The sequence below is a fragment of the Chamaea fasciata genome, unplaced genomic scaffold, assembly GCF_029207755.1.
Source record: "Chamaea fasciata isolate MVZ Bird 193981 ecotype frontalis unplaced genomic scaffold, bChaFas1.0.hap1 SCAF_8, whole genome shotgun sequence".
In the NCBI taxonomy this organism is placed as follows: Eukaryota; Metazoa; Chordata; class Aves; order Passeriformes; family Sylviidae; genus Chamaea; species Chamaea fasciata.
In genome coordinates, this window is record NW_027094093.1 from 538032 (window position 1) to 554636 (window position 16605).

The window sequence follows — 16605 nt, forward strand, 5'->3', positions numbered from 1 at the left end:
GAGAAGAGGCTTACATTTTAAAAGAAACTCCAACCCTCCCTAGCAGATACCTTTCTATCTAAACCGAGACAAAGAGTGAGCAAGAAATTCAAAATATAAAGTAGTGTGGTTTGTTTTTTAATTTCTTGTCCTGTTATACTTGCTCATGTATTTCACAGCACGGAGAGGAATAGAGCAGAGTAAGAACTTTGCCAAAAAGTCTGTTTTTTCCAGGGAGATTTGAATGGTTCATCTTCTATTTAGTGACAGATAAAAAATTACTTTAGCTGCATTGCAGACTGTTCTTCTTCTCAAAATAAGTGCTATAGCATTTCAGAATAGAATTAAAAACTACGTAAAATAATTTCATAAAAGCCCATTTTTAATTGTAAAACTTTATAAATTTTGGCAGTCTGGAAGTATTTTTTTAGCACATGCAACAATTTTAGTCTTATTTTAAAGAGATATGTAAGACACCTTGTATTTATATACTGATATACATATAAGAATGCTACATAGTAGAAGTCTAGATCTTTTTACTCATGATAATTGCATATGCTACTCCAGCTGGAAACATGCAGTAGTTATTGTATCATTGGGTTTTATTGGTCCAACTGTATTTTAGAGCTTTTTCACTTCAGAGTAGGAAACAGGACTAGAAAACGATTACTTGTCATTGAAAGAGAGCATCATCTGTTCTAAATCCTGAATGTACAGAAGCTGCAATTCTAAATGGCACATGTTTTTAGTCCAACAATAAAACAAAGAATTGTATGTGAAGCATGAGTCTGATGTTCTTGGAGCAGCAGCCTGCCACAGTTTCTAGGCTCTACACAAGCAGAGAAGCTCCTGCAGCACAGAGAGTGAGTCTCCTAGCCCGGGAAGCGAGAAAGCGCCTGTTGGCCGCGCCTAGTGCTCTCAGCGGCTGTACGCCATAGGCTCGCTGGGAACAGTGGCTAGGCACCGTTTCCGAGCTCTCCACAAGCAGAGAAGCTCCTGCAGCACGGCAAGTGCACCTCCTAGCCTGGGAAGCGAGAAATCATTTGTTCGGCATGCCTAGTGCTCTCGGCGGCTGTACGCTGTAGGCTCGCTGGGAACAGTGGCTAGGCGCGCTTTCTGAGCTCTCCACAAGAAGAGAAGCTCATGCAGCACGGCAAGTGCGTGTCCCAGCCCAGAAAGTGAGGAACCGTTTGTTCAGCAGACCTTGTTCTCTTGGCGGCTGTTTCTTGTAAATTTTCTTGGAGCAGCAGACCTGCACGGTTTCTCGGCTCTCCACAAGCAAAGAAGCTACAGCAGAAGCACAAGTGCGTGTACTTGCCCGTGAAGGAGAAATCACTTGTTCAGCAGATCTATTGCTTTCAGGGGCTTTTTCTTTTAGCTGTGGCCCGGCATTTTTTCTGTGATCACCACAAGCAGAGAAGCTCCTGCAGCATTGCAAGTGTGTCGCCTAGCCGGGGAAGCGAGAAATAGTTTTAGGTGAATCTAGTGTTTTCAGCGGCTCTTTCTGTAGCTTTGCTTGGAGCAGCAGCCCTGCACGATTTCTGGGCTCTCCACAGGCAGAGAACCTCTTGCAGCATCGCAAGTGGGTCTTCTAGCCCGGGAAGCGCGAAATCGCTTTAGGCACATCTAGTGCTCTCGGCAACTCTTTCTGTACCTTTGCTTGGAGCAGAAGCCCTGCACGGTTTCTCTGTTCTCCACAAGCAGAGAAGCTACCGCAGCGTCACAAGTGCATCTCCTAGCCCAGGAAGCATGAAATCACTTTAGGTGCATCTAGTGCACTCCGCTGCTGTATTCTGTAGCTTTGCTTTGAACAGCTGCTACGCGCAGTTTCTGGGCTCTCCAAAAGCAGAGAAGCTCCTGCAGCATCACAAGTGCGCCTCCTAGCCCAGGAAGCTAGAAATCGCTTTAGGCGCATCTAGTGCTCTCAGTGGCTGTATTCCGTAACTTTACTTGGAATAGCTGCGACGCGCGGTTTCTGAGCTCTCCACAGGCAGTGAAGCTCCTGCCAGATCACAAGTGCATCTTGTATCCTGGGAAAAGAGAAATCGTTTTCTCAGCTGATATAGTTCTTTCGGAGGCTGTTTCTTTTAGCTTTTCTTGGAGCAGCAGCCCGGCATGTTGTCCGTGCTTGCCGCAAGCAGAGAAGGTACCACAGCATCGCCAGTGTGTCTCCTATCCCAGGAAGCGAGAAATTGCTTTCGGTGCATGTAGTGGTCTCGGCGGCTCTTTCTGTAGCTTTTCTTGGAGCTGCAGTCTTGCAGGGTTTCTTGGCTCTCCACAAGCAGAGAAGCTCCTGTAGCATTGCAAGTGCATCTCCTAGCCTGGGAAGAGAGAAATCACTTTAGGCGCATCTAGTGCTCTAGGCAGCTGTATTCCGTAGCTTTCCTTGAAACAGCAGGTACACGTGGTTTCTGGGCTCTCCAGCAGTAGGCGATGTTTAGAAAGTTATGTGGCCCACAGGGGGCGCTGTAGTGCAGCCTTTTTGGTGAGCATGGTGCGCTGTGGTGAAAGCATTGTGGCCAGCAGGTGGCATTGTGGTGCATGCTCACAGCAGTAAGGAGCGCTGTTGTGATCGACTCACAGACTGCATTGGGTGCTGTGTTGCACACTCCCAGCCAGCAGGGGGTGCTCTAGTGCATGCATGGGGGCCAGTAGGGGCCACTGTGTTGCAAGCTTTAAACCAGCAGAGGGCACTGTGGTCAAAGCATTCTGGCAAGCAGGGGGCACTGTGGAACATACACTTAGCCAGCAGGGGGCAACTCACTGCCAGTAGGGTGCACTGTGGTGCACACTCCCAGCTAGCAGGGAGCGCAATGCTAAAAGCATTGTGGCATAAAGGGGGCACAATGATGCACACTCCCGGTCAGTAGGGGGCGCTGTGTTGAAGGCAGTGTGGCCAGCAGGGGGCATTGTGGTGCATGCTCTTAGCCAGCAGGGGGCGCTGTTTTGATGAACGCACGGCTGGCAATATGCACTGTGGTGTACACTCCTAGGCCAGCAGAGGGTGCTGTGATGAAGGCAGTGTGGCCAGCAGGGGCGCTGTGGTGCATGCTCACAGCTGGGAGTGGGCACTGTGGTGTAGGCATTCTGGTCAGCAGTGGGTGCTGTGGTGCACACTCCGGGCCAGCCGGGCAGGCTTTTCTGAAGGCCTTGTGACAAGCAGGGGCCACTCTGCTGCATTCTCATTGCCAGCAGGGGGCGCTGCGTTGAATACATTGTGGTCAGCAGGGGGCGATGTGATGCACGCACCCAGCCAGCAGGGGGCACTGTGGTGCGGGCATTCTGGCCAGCAGGGGGAGCTGTGGTGCACACTCACAGCCAACAGGAGGTGTTTTGCTGAAGGCATTTTGGCCAGCAGCAGGTGCTGTGGTGCATGCTGATGGGCAACAGGAGGCTTTGTGATGAAGATAATTTGGCCAGCAGCAGATGCTGTTGTGAATGCTCACAGCCAGCAGGGGGCGCTGTAATGCATGCTCACGGCCTGCAGGGGGTGCTGTGGTGTAGGCATTGTGGCCAGCAGGGGGCGCTGTCCTGCATGCTCTCAGTCAGCAGGAGGTGCTGTTTTGGTGAACTCACAGCCAGCAGTGTGCACCGTGGTGCACCCTCCCGAGCAAACAGGGAGGGTGCACCTCACCTCCTTCACCCTCTGTGGTGAAGGAATTATGGCCAGCAGGGGGCGCTGTGGTGTATGCTTATAGGCAACAGGGGACGCTGTGGCGAAGGCGTTGTCATCAGCACGGGGCGCTGTGGTGCAACCTCCTGGCCACCAGGGGGCGCTGTGCTGAAAAGGCATTGTGGTCAGCATGTGGCGCTGTGTTTTTCACGCTTTCAACCAGCAGGGGGCGCTGTTGTGAAGGCATTGTGGCCAGAAGGGGGCATTGTTGTTGATGCTCATGGCCTGCAGGGGGCGCTGCTCTGAAAGCATTGTAACCAGCAGGGGGTGCTGTGGTGCATGTTATCAGCCAGCAGGGAGAGCTGTTTTGATGCACTCACAGCCAGCAGTGTCCGTTGTGGTGCACCGTCCCGTCCAGCAGAACATTCTGTAGTGAAGGCATTGGGGTCAGCTGGGGGCGCTGTGGTGCATGCACATAGCCAGCAGGGGGTGCTGTGGTGCATGCTCCCAGGCAACAGGAGGCACTGCGGCAAAGATAATTTGGCCAGTAGGGGGCACTGTGGTGCATGCTTACCGCCAGGAGGGGGCACTGTGGTGTAGGCATTGTGGTCAGCAGTGGGTGCTGTGGTGCACACTCCCGGACAGCAGGGCGCGCTTGGACAGCATGAAGGCGTTTTGACAAGCAGGGGGCGCTCTTCTGCATTCTCACAGCCAGCAGGGACGCTGTGTTGAAGGCATTGTGGTAGGCAAGGGACGATGTGGTGCATGCTCTGGGTTTGCAGGGGCTGCTGCGCTAAAGGCATTGTCGCAAGTTTGGAGTGCTGTGGTGCATGCTCACAGCCAGCAGGGAGCGCTGTTGTGATGGACTCACAGCCAGCAGGAGGCACTGTGGTGCAACTTCCCATCGAGCAGTTGGGGCTGTGGTGAAAGCACTGCGGCCTGCAGGGGACGCTGTGGTGCACCCTCCCGGCCAGCAATGGGTGCTTTGGTGAAGGCATTGTGGCCAGCAGGGAGCGCTGTGGTGCACACTCTCAGCTAGCCAGCAATGGGCGCTATGGTGAAGGCATTGTGGCCAGGAGGGGGCACTGTGGTGAAGTCATTAGGACAAGCAGGGGGCATTGTGCTGCATGACCACGACCATGCTCACTGTGGTGCACCCTCACGGCAACCCAGGGGCGCTGTGGTGAAGGCATTGTGGCTAGCAGGGTGTGCTGTGTTGCATGCTCATGGGCAACATATTGCGCTGTGGTGAAGGAATTGTGGCCAGTGCGGGGCGCTGTAGTGAATACTCACAACCAGCAGGGGCTGCTGTGGTGAAGGCATTCTGGCCAGCAGGGGGCACTGTTGTGCATGCTCACAGTCAGCAGGGGGCACTGTTGTGATGGATTCACTGGCAGCAGGGGTCACTGTGGTGCACCCTCCCATCGAGCTGGGAGCGCTTTGGTGAAAACATTGCATCCTGCAGTGGTCGCTGTGATGCACCCTCCTGCCCAGCAATGGGCGCTGTGTTGGCTGCCTTGTGGTGAGCAGGGGGTACTGTGCTGAAGGCATTGTGGCCAAAATGGGGAACTGTGGCAAAGACATTACAGCTCGCCAGGAGCCCTGTTGTGCTCATTCCTTGCCAGCAGGCTGCATTCTGGTGTTGGCCTTGTGACCAAAAAAGGGCACTGATGTTCACACTCCTGCTCAGCAGGAGGCGCTGTGGTCAAGGCATTGTGGCCAACAGGGGGCACTTTTGGGCACACTTCCTGCTAGCAGGCAGCGCTCTGGTGTAGGCATTGTGGCAAACAGGGGGCGCTGTGTTGCACACTCCTTGCCAGCAGGGAGCACTGTGGTGCACACTCCCGGCCAGCAGGAAGCGCTGTGGTAAAGGCATTGTTGTCAGCAGGGGGTGCTGTAGTGCATGCTCACAGCCAGCAGGGGGCGCTTTGGTGATGAACTCACAGCCAGCAGAGGACGCTATGATGCACAATCACGGCAAGCAAGGAGTGCTGCAGTGCACCCTTCTGGCCAGCACGGGCTGCTGTGGTGAAGGATTTGAGGCCAGCAGGGGGAGTTGTGGTACACCGTCCAGGCTGGCAGGGGGTGCTGTGGAGAAAGCATTGTAGCCAGCAGGGGGTGTTTTGGTGCCTGCTCACCGCCTGAAGGCTGTTGTGATGGACTCACAGCCAGCAGGGAGCACTGTGGTGAACACTCCTGGCCAGCAGTGGGTGCTGTGGTTACAGAATTGTGGCCCGCAGGGGGTCCTGTGGTGCATACTCACGGCCCCGAGGGGACGCTGTTGTGAAGGCATTGTGGCCAGCAGGGGGCGATGTGTTGCACATGACCGGCCAGCAGGACGGGCTGTAGTAAAAGCATTGTGGCCAGCAGGGGACGCTATTGTGCAAATGTCTCGCCAGCTAACCTAACCCATATGCTACCTAAAGGGCTTCTACTATTCTAAACCATAGTGCATTTTGCCAATGAATTTGTAGATGTTTACGTTTTGGTTGTTAAGTCTGTAGATGAACAAATCCCACCACTAGGTTAATATGAAAAAGGAATACTTAGAAACTGAGAAGCTTGAGACTGAAGGAACAGAGTGTAAATGCTCTGTTTACGTAAAGCTGAAAGAGCTCAGTGCTGCAGCATTTAACATTGATCAAAGGCTCCTTCCCGGGGCTGGATCTTGCCAGAGCTATGTTACTCTGTACCTTAAAACTGAGTCCTGGAGTGAATATTCTGGGGTGAAGAGTTCCCAGAGGACAGCTGGATGCTGTAGTCACAAAGCTGTTACTGATAACCTGCTGGAAGTCAAAGTTGTCACGCACAAACTGGCCAGTGCTAGAAACTGCTGTGACTTTGAATCCCAGAGCAGGGTGACTGACTATACCATTCTCCTAGTGAAACCAGGACACTCCTTCCCTCAGGGCAGGGCGACCCCAACTCCTCAATAAATGCAGCAAACAGAGACTTAAAGACAGCAGGGTTCTTCAAAGGAAATGTGTCATGGCTAGCCAGTGCAGTTGCACAATTAAGGGAGATTATATGTATCAATAACCATTGAAGTATGGTGATATTAACAGCTGCACATTCCTTCTGGTTCTCTTTCCTCTAGTGCAGAGCCAAGAATGGTTATTAGGTGTCCGATTTGCCTGGATTTTTACTCAGAGGTAAGGATCCACCTGTTGTCATCCTTTCTGCCTTGTGGGAGGAGGAGGAAGCCAGAAGGGGAGCAGCACTAGTCAGTTGGCTGACGTGGGATGCTGTGGGCAGCTGGCTGGAAGCACAGCCCTTGCTGTGAAGCTCCACAGGTCACTTCTTGGTGGTGAATGTAGAGAGAGAAGCCCTTGCCAAGATGGCACTGGCAGACCTGTGGGTCCCCCAGTATTCTGACTCCAGATGCTCCAAAGTCTCATTTGCCTGGTGCCAATGGAGCAGCAAACACAAATTCTTTCCTCCCAATACATGCTGTGGTTTTCTTTCTTCCAGATTATGCAACATGGATGACAGCTAGTGGCACCCCTGTGTGGCCATGTCTTCTGCAGCAAGTACCTCCCTATTGCCCTGGAGACTGTTCCCATATGCCCAACCTGTAGGGTGGAACTCGATCCAGATCTACATTTTCACATTTATTTATGAGTGCTTCTACTTCTCAGGACAGACTCAGATGGTTCCTGAACAACAGGCAACGTAGAGACTTGTTTCTTTATGTATATAGTTCTTCCTGTATATAGTTTCATTTTTGCTGAATTCAATTATAAATAAAGTTTTGATTGCTTTAAATATAATCTGTGATAAATATTGTAAGACTAATTTGTGTTTTTCTTTTTATATTACTTTATAAGCCTATGTAATAGTAGTTTGACAGTTAGTTCATGTTTTACTGTATAACATTCTTAAGCCTAAGGAATGCAGGGTTCCAGGAAGACATTCTTCTGCCAGTAGCAGGAAATCACCCATCTTCGAAAGAAAAGGAGAGTACCACTCATGGGTGATGAAGCTGAGCACCGCCATCAGCGATCGTTGGCCAAGCGCTCAGCACCCCATATCCATCATCCCAATCTCCACAAGGATATACATCTCAATACCTGGTTCCAGTAAACCCAGACGTAAGCTTATGTCTCCCCCAAAAGACTATTCACCGAACTTGCAACCAGAAAAGAAACCAGACGAATATGAATCAAGGACCATATACACAAAGAATCGATGAAGTAATCGGTTGCACAAGCCCAAAAACTGTATAAAAACAGGCCCTGCACACTCCGAATTTGTGAACCAGAGGGGGGATTCTGTGCCATAGGGGCAGGATCTGCGGTTCACCCAGTGCCAATTCCCGGGATCGGAACTGTACTTTGGTTGTGGCTTTATCAGAGTTTTTCTATTTGTAAACTATTTATAAATTTTTAATAATATTTTATTTTACAGATTTGGCTAATCATTTATAACATAATCTGTCTGCTGTTCTGTGCTGGACTCTGCTGATAGCCAGAGATGTTGTTTCACAGGTGGAAATAAGGCCCTTGGTTTGAGCAGTCAGAAGCTCGTTCTTTTCATCACACTGTAGTCATTGATTTGGGGGAAATGTGCTAAAGCCATAAGCTTTGTAGTTCCTGTGGCCAGCGTGTGCTGTACAAGGAAAAACAAACAGGCCCTGCTTGGGGTGTGAGGAATTTGATTTCTCAGCCAGACCTCTGGTGGACACTTTGGCGAAAATGTCCTGATTCCATTGCTCAGAAGATGGAAAGAGTATCTGGTTGTGCACACATTCAAAGAAAGCGTATGTGTGAGGTTCATAATTCCTAAGGAAATTCCCCAGCAGTTGCAACCCTTTATTTACATTTTTTCCTTTGAATCATTGCTACCTTGTCTTTCTGTGGAAGTGTTTCAAACATTCATTGAGAGTTCAGGAGCTGGCTTGTTCATGACTGAGCTGACAAGCCCAGGCTAAATCCAAACACCCAGAATTACAGGGAAATATGGAGACAGTTAACAAATACTGCACTCCCATGCAACGTAGTTCTTCCTTGCACATCCCCGGAGAAGATTTACTCCATCCTTTCTTCCCAACAGCACCTCTCCAGCACAAATCCCACTTCTCAGACACAAATGAAACAGAAATAAATTACAGCCCGGGCCTGGGGGGCGGGGGGCCCTGAGCGCGGGCCGGGAGGGCCGGGGCCGGGGCGGTTCCCGGGGCCCGCTGTCCAATCAGCCCTGCCAACGCCTCAGCGAGCCCGCTAATCGTGAGCCGGGCAGGGATTCCAAAGGGTGCCGGAAAAAGCGGCTGCTCTGTGGGCTCGGTGAGGAATACGGTGGGGGCCTGGGGCCCGCCCCGCGGCCCTGAAGCCGCGCCCCGGTACTGCCCGGCCCCGGCCGCCTCCGGGCCCCGCCTCACAGAACCCCGGCCCCGCCCCGAGCCCGCCCCGGCGCCCTGCGCGGCCCTTCTCCCCTGGGCCGGCCCCGCCCCTCACAGCGGAGCCGAGCCGAGGTCGTTCCCGGCCCTGCGCGGAGCCCGAGCGCTGAGGCGGGGCCGGGAACTGTGCGTTCCGCTTCGGGTTCTGTCAGTGTCGGCTGGGGCTCCCGAGCGGTGCCGCCTCTCCCGCGGCGGGAGGGCTGTGGATCTCGGAGCCAGGGCGGCGTTGGAGCCGGGATCGGGATCGCTGCGGACGGCAGGAGCCGCTCCTGCTCCTCCTGCAGCCGGCGCTGCGCTGGGCTCCTGGCGGGGCTCAGGGCACGGGAGGACGGCGGCGGCGATTTCCTCGTGCTGACTGGGACCGGCCGGGGCGCGGAGACCCCCCCGTGCCGGCCCCAAGACCCCCCAAACCCACTGCTCCCCGTGGTGCCGGGGAAATCTTTTCCAGCGTAGCAAGAAAATTCTTTATGAAAAAACTCAAAACTCAAGGATACAGGGTCAGAGGAAAGAGGTGATATTCTGGTATAAATTCAAAACGCATTGGGAAAAGTAAATCTTATGCAACAGCTCATTTCCTCTCTTAGATTGGCTTCTGTGTGATCGTCTGTGATTCCAACTGCTACGATGGGCTTTTCAACCTGTGTGGCTACAATGACCTGCCAGGTTCTAAGTACAACAGAAAATAACGGGAGAACTCTCTGGATCAGGCATTGGAGCCTCGCAGTAGTGTCAAAAAGGTCCAGCAGTGCCCAGCATCTCTGACTGCAATTTGAGGGGTCCCAGCACAGCCCCGCTGTAGTGTTCCTCTGGAGCCAACACTTCCCAGCATCGCTGACCAGGGTTTGGGGGTCCCAGCACAGGCCCCCTGGCACATCCCCCTGCTTCTTCAAGTCCCATTTAACCAGGATGATTTTTCTGGGAGTAAAAGCACCCAAAGCCAGAAGAACTGGCCTTAATCTCTTTTTAGGGGATCTCTTTTCTTCCTCACTAAATTCCCACTGCCAAAACCCAGCCTGAGGCTCAGCTCCCCATCCCCTCAATCTCTCCCAGGAACTGGGCTTGGATTTCCCAATCCAGCAGGGCAGAAATGCTGTTGTCCTTATTGTATATCCTAATTGCAGTAATTGCTTAAGAAATAATTGAAAGCCATTAAAGGAATAAAGAGAAATTAAATAAGAGCTGCCAGGTCCAAGGGTCATCCAAGGGTTGCTCAAACCCCTTATCAGTGATTTGCTTTAATTAGCCAACTCAGAGTAATTAACACCACATTGATACAGTATGATTCTTTTTTAACTGAGTTATAGATAAATATTGCAGAATGGAAAAATCTTTCTAAGCCCAGAAACTCTTTTAAGAGACAGACAGGGCACAGCTGCAGACAGTGTCTTGGGAGTCAGGGAAAAAACTCCAAAGTTTTGAGCCTTTAGCATCTTCCACTCTGTCATCATTGACACCAAACACAGCTTCAGCCTCAGGAAGACATGGAGAGTCAGAGATTTTGCAGATCTGGGTCTCACCTCAGCCTTTCAGCAGGTACAGTCTGCAAGGAGAGAGAAGAAGATGGGTCAGAATGGACAGCCTACTTCCAGAAAATCATCATTACTCATAAAGCATTAAGTAGAGCTGGAAGAACTTCCCCAAAGGCCCGTTTCCCTGCTAACTGAGGGCTCCAAGGTGAAGCACAGACTGGACCTGCCATGGGCAGACTATGGAAATCCCAGAAGTAAAAGCTACTTGGTCAATTCCATAAAGCATTCCAAAATCAGGCTCCTGGGATGTGACCATCTCCTCTCTCACCTCCAAACATCCAGAATGAGGTCTATTGCTGTTGAGCAGCATTCAAAAACTTGTTAGAGCAGAAACTGCCTCACAAATTACACTCAAGTAATGTAAGCTCCTCTGGCTTGCAGATATGTCAATAACAAAATGTTTTAGTTACCTGACCAAAAAAGGATCTGAGACCATCACTACAGGCTAAAGTGGAGCACTACTTCAAAACAGGGCAGTGAAGATGGAGGGGAGCAGCTTTTCTAAGAGATACAGTGCCTACCAGTGAGGCAGAATGGGCAAATTCTCTCCGAGTTTTCTGAGAAAACTTTAAAACTCACAGTAGTAAAGCTAAGTAGTCTAGGGTTACCAAAAAAAAACCCAAAAAAACATAAAAACACCAACCCAAAACACTTTTTGAGATTATTCTTGCTTTATACCACAACTGCTTGCTTTTATTGAAAAGCACTAGGTGGAACACTCGTTCGGTAGGAGAAACACTGACAATTAGTTGAACGCACAGAAAAGCAAACTCACCCAAAATAGCAGCATTAACATCAAAAACCTGCTGAAATAATTGCTCAACTACATACCAAGCCTTGCTTAAAGGAGTGTGGCCATCAGCCTGGTTTGCTTTGCCCCCCTTTGAAGTTATAAAACAAATGATCTTCAACACCTCATGCAAAAGCATTTATCTAATGCTGCAAAAAAAGCCTTTTCTTAGATCATCTTTTAGCCCTGAACTTGCAAAAAAATCCCCACCAAACTAACAAGTCACCACACACAGTTCTTGAGTCATTCCTGTCTTGGAGCACGAGTCAAGCTAAAGCTGTGGAGACAAGAAAAAGAAAAGTGACTTAATGCTGCTCCTTTGCAAATTACAGAATCACAGGGAGGTTTCTCATTAGCTTAGGAAAAGGCACACCCAGTTCAACAGATACTGAATAGCAGGGAAGTCAGGAGATCAACACTTTGGTTTCAGAGACAAAAATTTAAATAAATACTTCCATTAAACCAGAAGTCTACAGATCGACTGCTCTTTTATTAAGAACAAAATCCCTGGGGTACCCTCTTAAGGGACACAAGAGGAGCTCCTTGGCTGGGACACAGCCTCGGTCAGCGCTGCTCCCCTGCAGCACAGACCACCCATGGCTTTCAGCTCTTTCATGCCCCTTGCAATGTTCCTATGGATCCCAGAGGATTACAGGGCCAAGTTTCACATTTGCAGTTCTCCTGCCGTTCAACAGGTGTTTCCTCTCAGAGCTGCCCATGCAGAGCAGCCACAAATGACTCAATAGTCGTCAGTCTTGTCTACAGAGCTTGGAGTATCCTATCTACCTGCAAAACAACCAAGGGAACTACTGTACTTGGTTACACACAGAATTTGACAGCACAAAGAGCATGTGTGGATGTCAGAAAGGGCTCAAATCTCATCTTACATCACCAATTCTTTTTAATTGATCCTTGCCTTGCTACTTTCATACTTTGAAAGCTCAGCTGACTCTAGCATCCACTGTCCACACAGGAACTCTTTCCAGCCTTGCTAAGTGTCACAGCCACACACTCAGCTTTTGCTGGACAATCTGCAGCTTCCACAGTCAACTTCCTTACACTGTTTGCTCCCAACTCTTCCTACCTGCCAAGGTAGTCACAAGATTTTAGTAGAGCAAAACATCAGCTTGATTTATCAGGATTAGTTTATGATTGACATTTCAATACAAAGTTACAGCAAAAGCATTAAGTCCATCTGCTCAAAAGGCAGAAGAAACGTGACTCAAAGTTAAGTCAAGATCTGGTGAAGTGAATCGGAACTAACTAGGAATAACATATCAAATTACTGAGACATAAATAGGAACCTAATGTTGTGCTTGATAAACACAAAATGCTAATTACCATGCAAATTGAAGGAAAAGTTGCTGAAGATCTTGCATAACACAAGAGACCGATTACATGAAGCAGACCAGTGCATGTTACAATGCACTGAATTGCTCTAGGTGAAATCAGCTGTTCTGCAGAAACTGTTGAAGCCTATTAAGGTTTCACAGAGGTGATTTCAACAAAGAATGATATAAGGTTAAATCTCACCCTTTGCAGCGCCTCTGGCAAGACAGCTCGACTTTCAAGAGTTAGCGGTTCCTCATGAATAAGAGCCTGCTTTTCCAAGGTTCCTAGCCGAGATGCCACAGTTCAGATCCTGCACTTCCCACTCTGAAGCCAAAAATCCAAATAAAGCACTCCTTCAGAACCCTGAGGGACAGCCATGGATTCTGGGGCAAAGAGATACACTGAAAAACTGCACCAAGACACCAAGAACAGTGCAGCGCTGGCTGGGAGAAGCAGCATTACTCTCTCTGAGAAAATGCCATTCCGCAGCCAACTTAGTGCTTTAGAGAGTTTTACTGCCATATGGGAAAAAAAAAAGAAAGAAAAAAAAAAAAAGGAAAAAAAAAAGATATTATAGCTGTGGAATGAAGAAAAAAATCCCCAAACCTCTGTCCAGAGTACGAGGGTGAACATCCACAGCAATATAGCAAAATAAATGGGAACTTCAGAAAAAAACAGAGATAATAAAACCAGTCCAGATGAACAACCACCGTCTATAAGAACAATGCTTGCACAAAACAACTCTGGCGTGGAGCCCTTCTTCAGGATACAGTTATTGAAGAATATTTTGGACCACTTTTAAGTGCTGTACACCAAACTAAACCTAAGCTTGCTTCCATTTTTTAGACAGATTCTCAGACAGCTGAGTGAGAGTCTCAAGCACACACTCAGTTGTCAGATTTGCCTTTGCCCACCTTAGCAAGGAAAAAGCACATGTGGCCACTACAGGTCAGACCCAGCCTAAGCCCTGCCTGAGCCCCTCTGGCCACCCTTCCCGCTGCTAATGCTGACCCCTAACAGGCTCCAGCCAGGCCCGTTTGGTGCTTGGTTTGTGCACTCTTCCCAGCAAATGGGAAGGAACCCTCCTGTGCCGTGGGCCCCGTGATATTTTCTTGGCTGGAATGCAATTTCTCACACAAAAGGCAGACCTGGTTGTTTTGTTTGGGTTTTTTCCTAGGATTTGCCTTACACAGGTGATGTTCCTCACAATTGAGCACTACGATGCCAACAGCAGCAATACAGAAAACCCCTCTGGGATGGAGCAGCAGAAAAAGACACCTCCAGCCTTGCCAGAGATATAACAGGAGCACCCTCTGGGTGATGCCTGGTGAGTGAAGTGGAGCTGGCAGGCTGACCCATCAACATTCTGCGTTTACCTTTCAACAGAGTCAATACGGAAACAGAACAAATCTCTTTTAGAGTCGAGACGCCTGGAGGTGCACCTGGAGATGCTGCCAAATGTCCTTCAGCACCAGAGCAGAATAGGGTTTCTACCATACTGTAAGTAAGGAATAACATTTATTCAGAAGAAAATTTAAAAAAGCACCTCTCCCCATGCCTTTCCTAAAAAAACAAATAATGCATTAGAATTTTTTTTAAGCATTCATTCTTGCTTTACACAGTGTAAATTATGAGCACTGAACTTGCAGCCTGAATTTGCAACAGCTCCTCAGGCTGACTGACCTCAGCAAGACCATCAGAATCACTAAATTGTAGAAGGGACCTCAAAGCTTATCCCATTCCACCCGCCCCCCTACCCCGGCTGGCCCAGAGCAGGGACACCTTCCACTAGCCCAGGCTGCTCCAAACCCCAGCGTCCAACCTGGCCCTGGGCACTGCCAGGGATCCAGACGTAGCCACAGCTTCTCTGGGTAACCTGTGCCAGAGCTCCATCACTCTCACAGGGAACAATTTCTTTCTGATATTTAATCTAAACCTGCCTCCCTTCATCCTGAGGCCGTTCCCCTTGTCCATCTCACTAGGTGTCGTTGTGGGAAATCCCTCTCCCTTAGGCCATAAGCGGCTTGCACACACCACCCCAAATAAATGTTCCGGGAGCGCTCGGGGGCACAGGAGCACTCCGAGGCCTTTACCGGGCTTCTCCTCGGCGCCTGCCCCGGGAACCCCCGACTTCCCGGAGCTGTGTCCAGCCAGGACCAGCCCTCCCCACCCGAACTCTCCGGGGAGCTCGGAGACCTTCCGCTCCGGGCCTGCGGCGACGCAGGCGGCCAACCTGTAGCGGGAAGGACCGCGGGGGGGGAGGTGGCATGGCCGGCGCTCACCACGCAGCAGGATGCAGCCGCTCTCCTCGCCATTGAACGCCCGGGTCCAGGTGCCGCCCCCGGGCCGCCTGCAGCCGGCGCACACGAACACCACATGCACGGGGGCGGTGTCCGCCCGCCGCTCTCGCTGCTGCTGGTCGGGCCGGCCGTCGCCCGGCTCCAGCAACGACAGCGACTGCTCCAGCTCTGGGCACAGTGCTAGCGTGTCCCGCCCGCCCGCCGGCCGAAAAACCGGGGCGTTCCCCCGCCAACCCCTTTGCTCCCGCCGCACCGCTCAGCTTGCCGGTAGAGAGACGCCGGCTCCTCCTGGCTGGGTGCTGCCGACTGCGGGAGGGAGACGGCTCGGGGCAGCTCCGCCGACTGTTCTGGCCTAATGCTTTTGTGTTTTCCTCCATCCCCCCGGGCCAGAGGGAGGCGGGGCTGGTGTGTGGGAGCAGAGGGGACGCGACGGGCCGGGGAAGGAGCGGACCGGGAGCCCGACGCAGGACGGAGGCCGTCCCTGGGCCGCCAACTGCGGCAGGACCTCGGCAGAGAGAGGGGTCGCCGCCGCTGCCTGTCGGTGCAGGCCCGGCTCCCGCCCACCCACGGCGCCGCCGAGCCCACAGCCCGTGGCCGCGCACCCGGAAACGCCGCAGAAAATCGCGGCCGGGTGGCGCTGTGGTCAGGGTAGGGCGCAGGCAGCCGGGTAGACGCCTCCGGGGTCCTTGCCTTTTTCCCGCTCTTTTTGCCGCCAGCTTTGGAAGGTCTGGCGAGTCACGCCGAGTTGCTACCTTAGACGGGGCAGGACGTGACTTCCGCTCTTCCTCACCGCCATGTTGGTTGTGGTGAAGCTAGTTCCGGTCGACCCGCCATCTTTTGTGTGGGCACCGTTGAGGCCCCCCCGCACCGGCTGCTCACACAGGCGCCTGACTGACAAAAAAACTGAACCCGCCCGCGGAGCCGCTCAGCCCCTAGCCCGTGCCCGCGCACTTGGATACGACTCGAAAAATTGCGCCCGGGCAGCACCATGGTCAGGGCCGTGCGCAGGCCGTTGGGTAGATGGCTCCGGGCTCCTTGCATTTTTCCCGCTCTTTTGGCCGCCGTCTTTGGAAGGTCAAGCACATGACGCCGAGCCACCATCTTTTTTGCGGCACCTGGAAGGTCCCCACGCCTGCTCGCACAGGCGCCTGACTAAATCGACTGCCTGAAGCCACCCGCGGCATCGCTGAGCCCCCATCTCATGTCCGCGCATCTGCATTACGCCGCGGAAAATCGCTCCTGGGCGGCTCTGTGGTCCAGGTTGCGCACCCGGGCTCCTTGCATTTTTCCCACCCTTTTGGCCCTGATCTTTGGACGGTCAGGCAGCAGCACTGCCCCCGAGCTCACAGCCCGGGGTCTGCAACGCGCGTCGGGGACGGGCACAGGGGAGAGCTGCAGTACCGCTCTCTGTCCACACGGCGGCAGCCCTGCCGCACAGCTCGGCCCGGGGCTGCCACACGCCCCGGGCAGCGGCACAGAGCGAAGGCAAAAAAGAACATGGCCAAAAATGCCGTTCCAAACATCCTCTCAAATAAATGGCCCAAAAGACCCCCAACCACAACTGCAAGAACTCTGCCATCAAACAAATTGAAACCAAAATAGCATTTAGTTTAGGCTATATTTCAATAATATTTATATTTTTTAGATACTTGTATTTATCATTACCA

The 16605-nt window shown here is 51.7% G+C and overlaps 1 pseudogene; it reads right to left on the bottom strand.

Annotated features, from left to right (window-relative positions):
• Nucleotides 1-12011: 12011 nt before the first annotated feature.
• Nucleotides 12012-16122, bottom strand: LOC136292919 (protein Mis18-alpha-like; annotated as a pseudogene).
• Between the last annotated feature and the right edge of the window lie 483 nt (nt 16123-16605).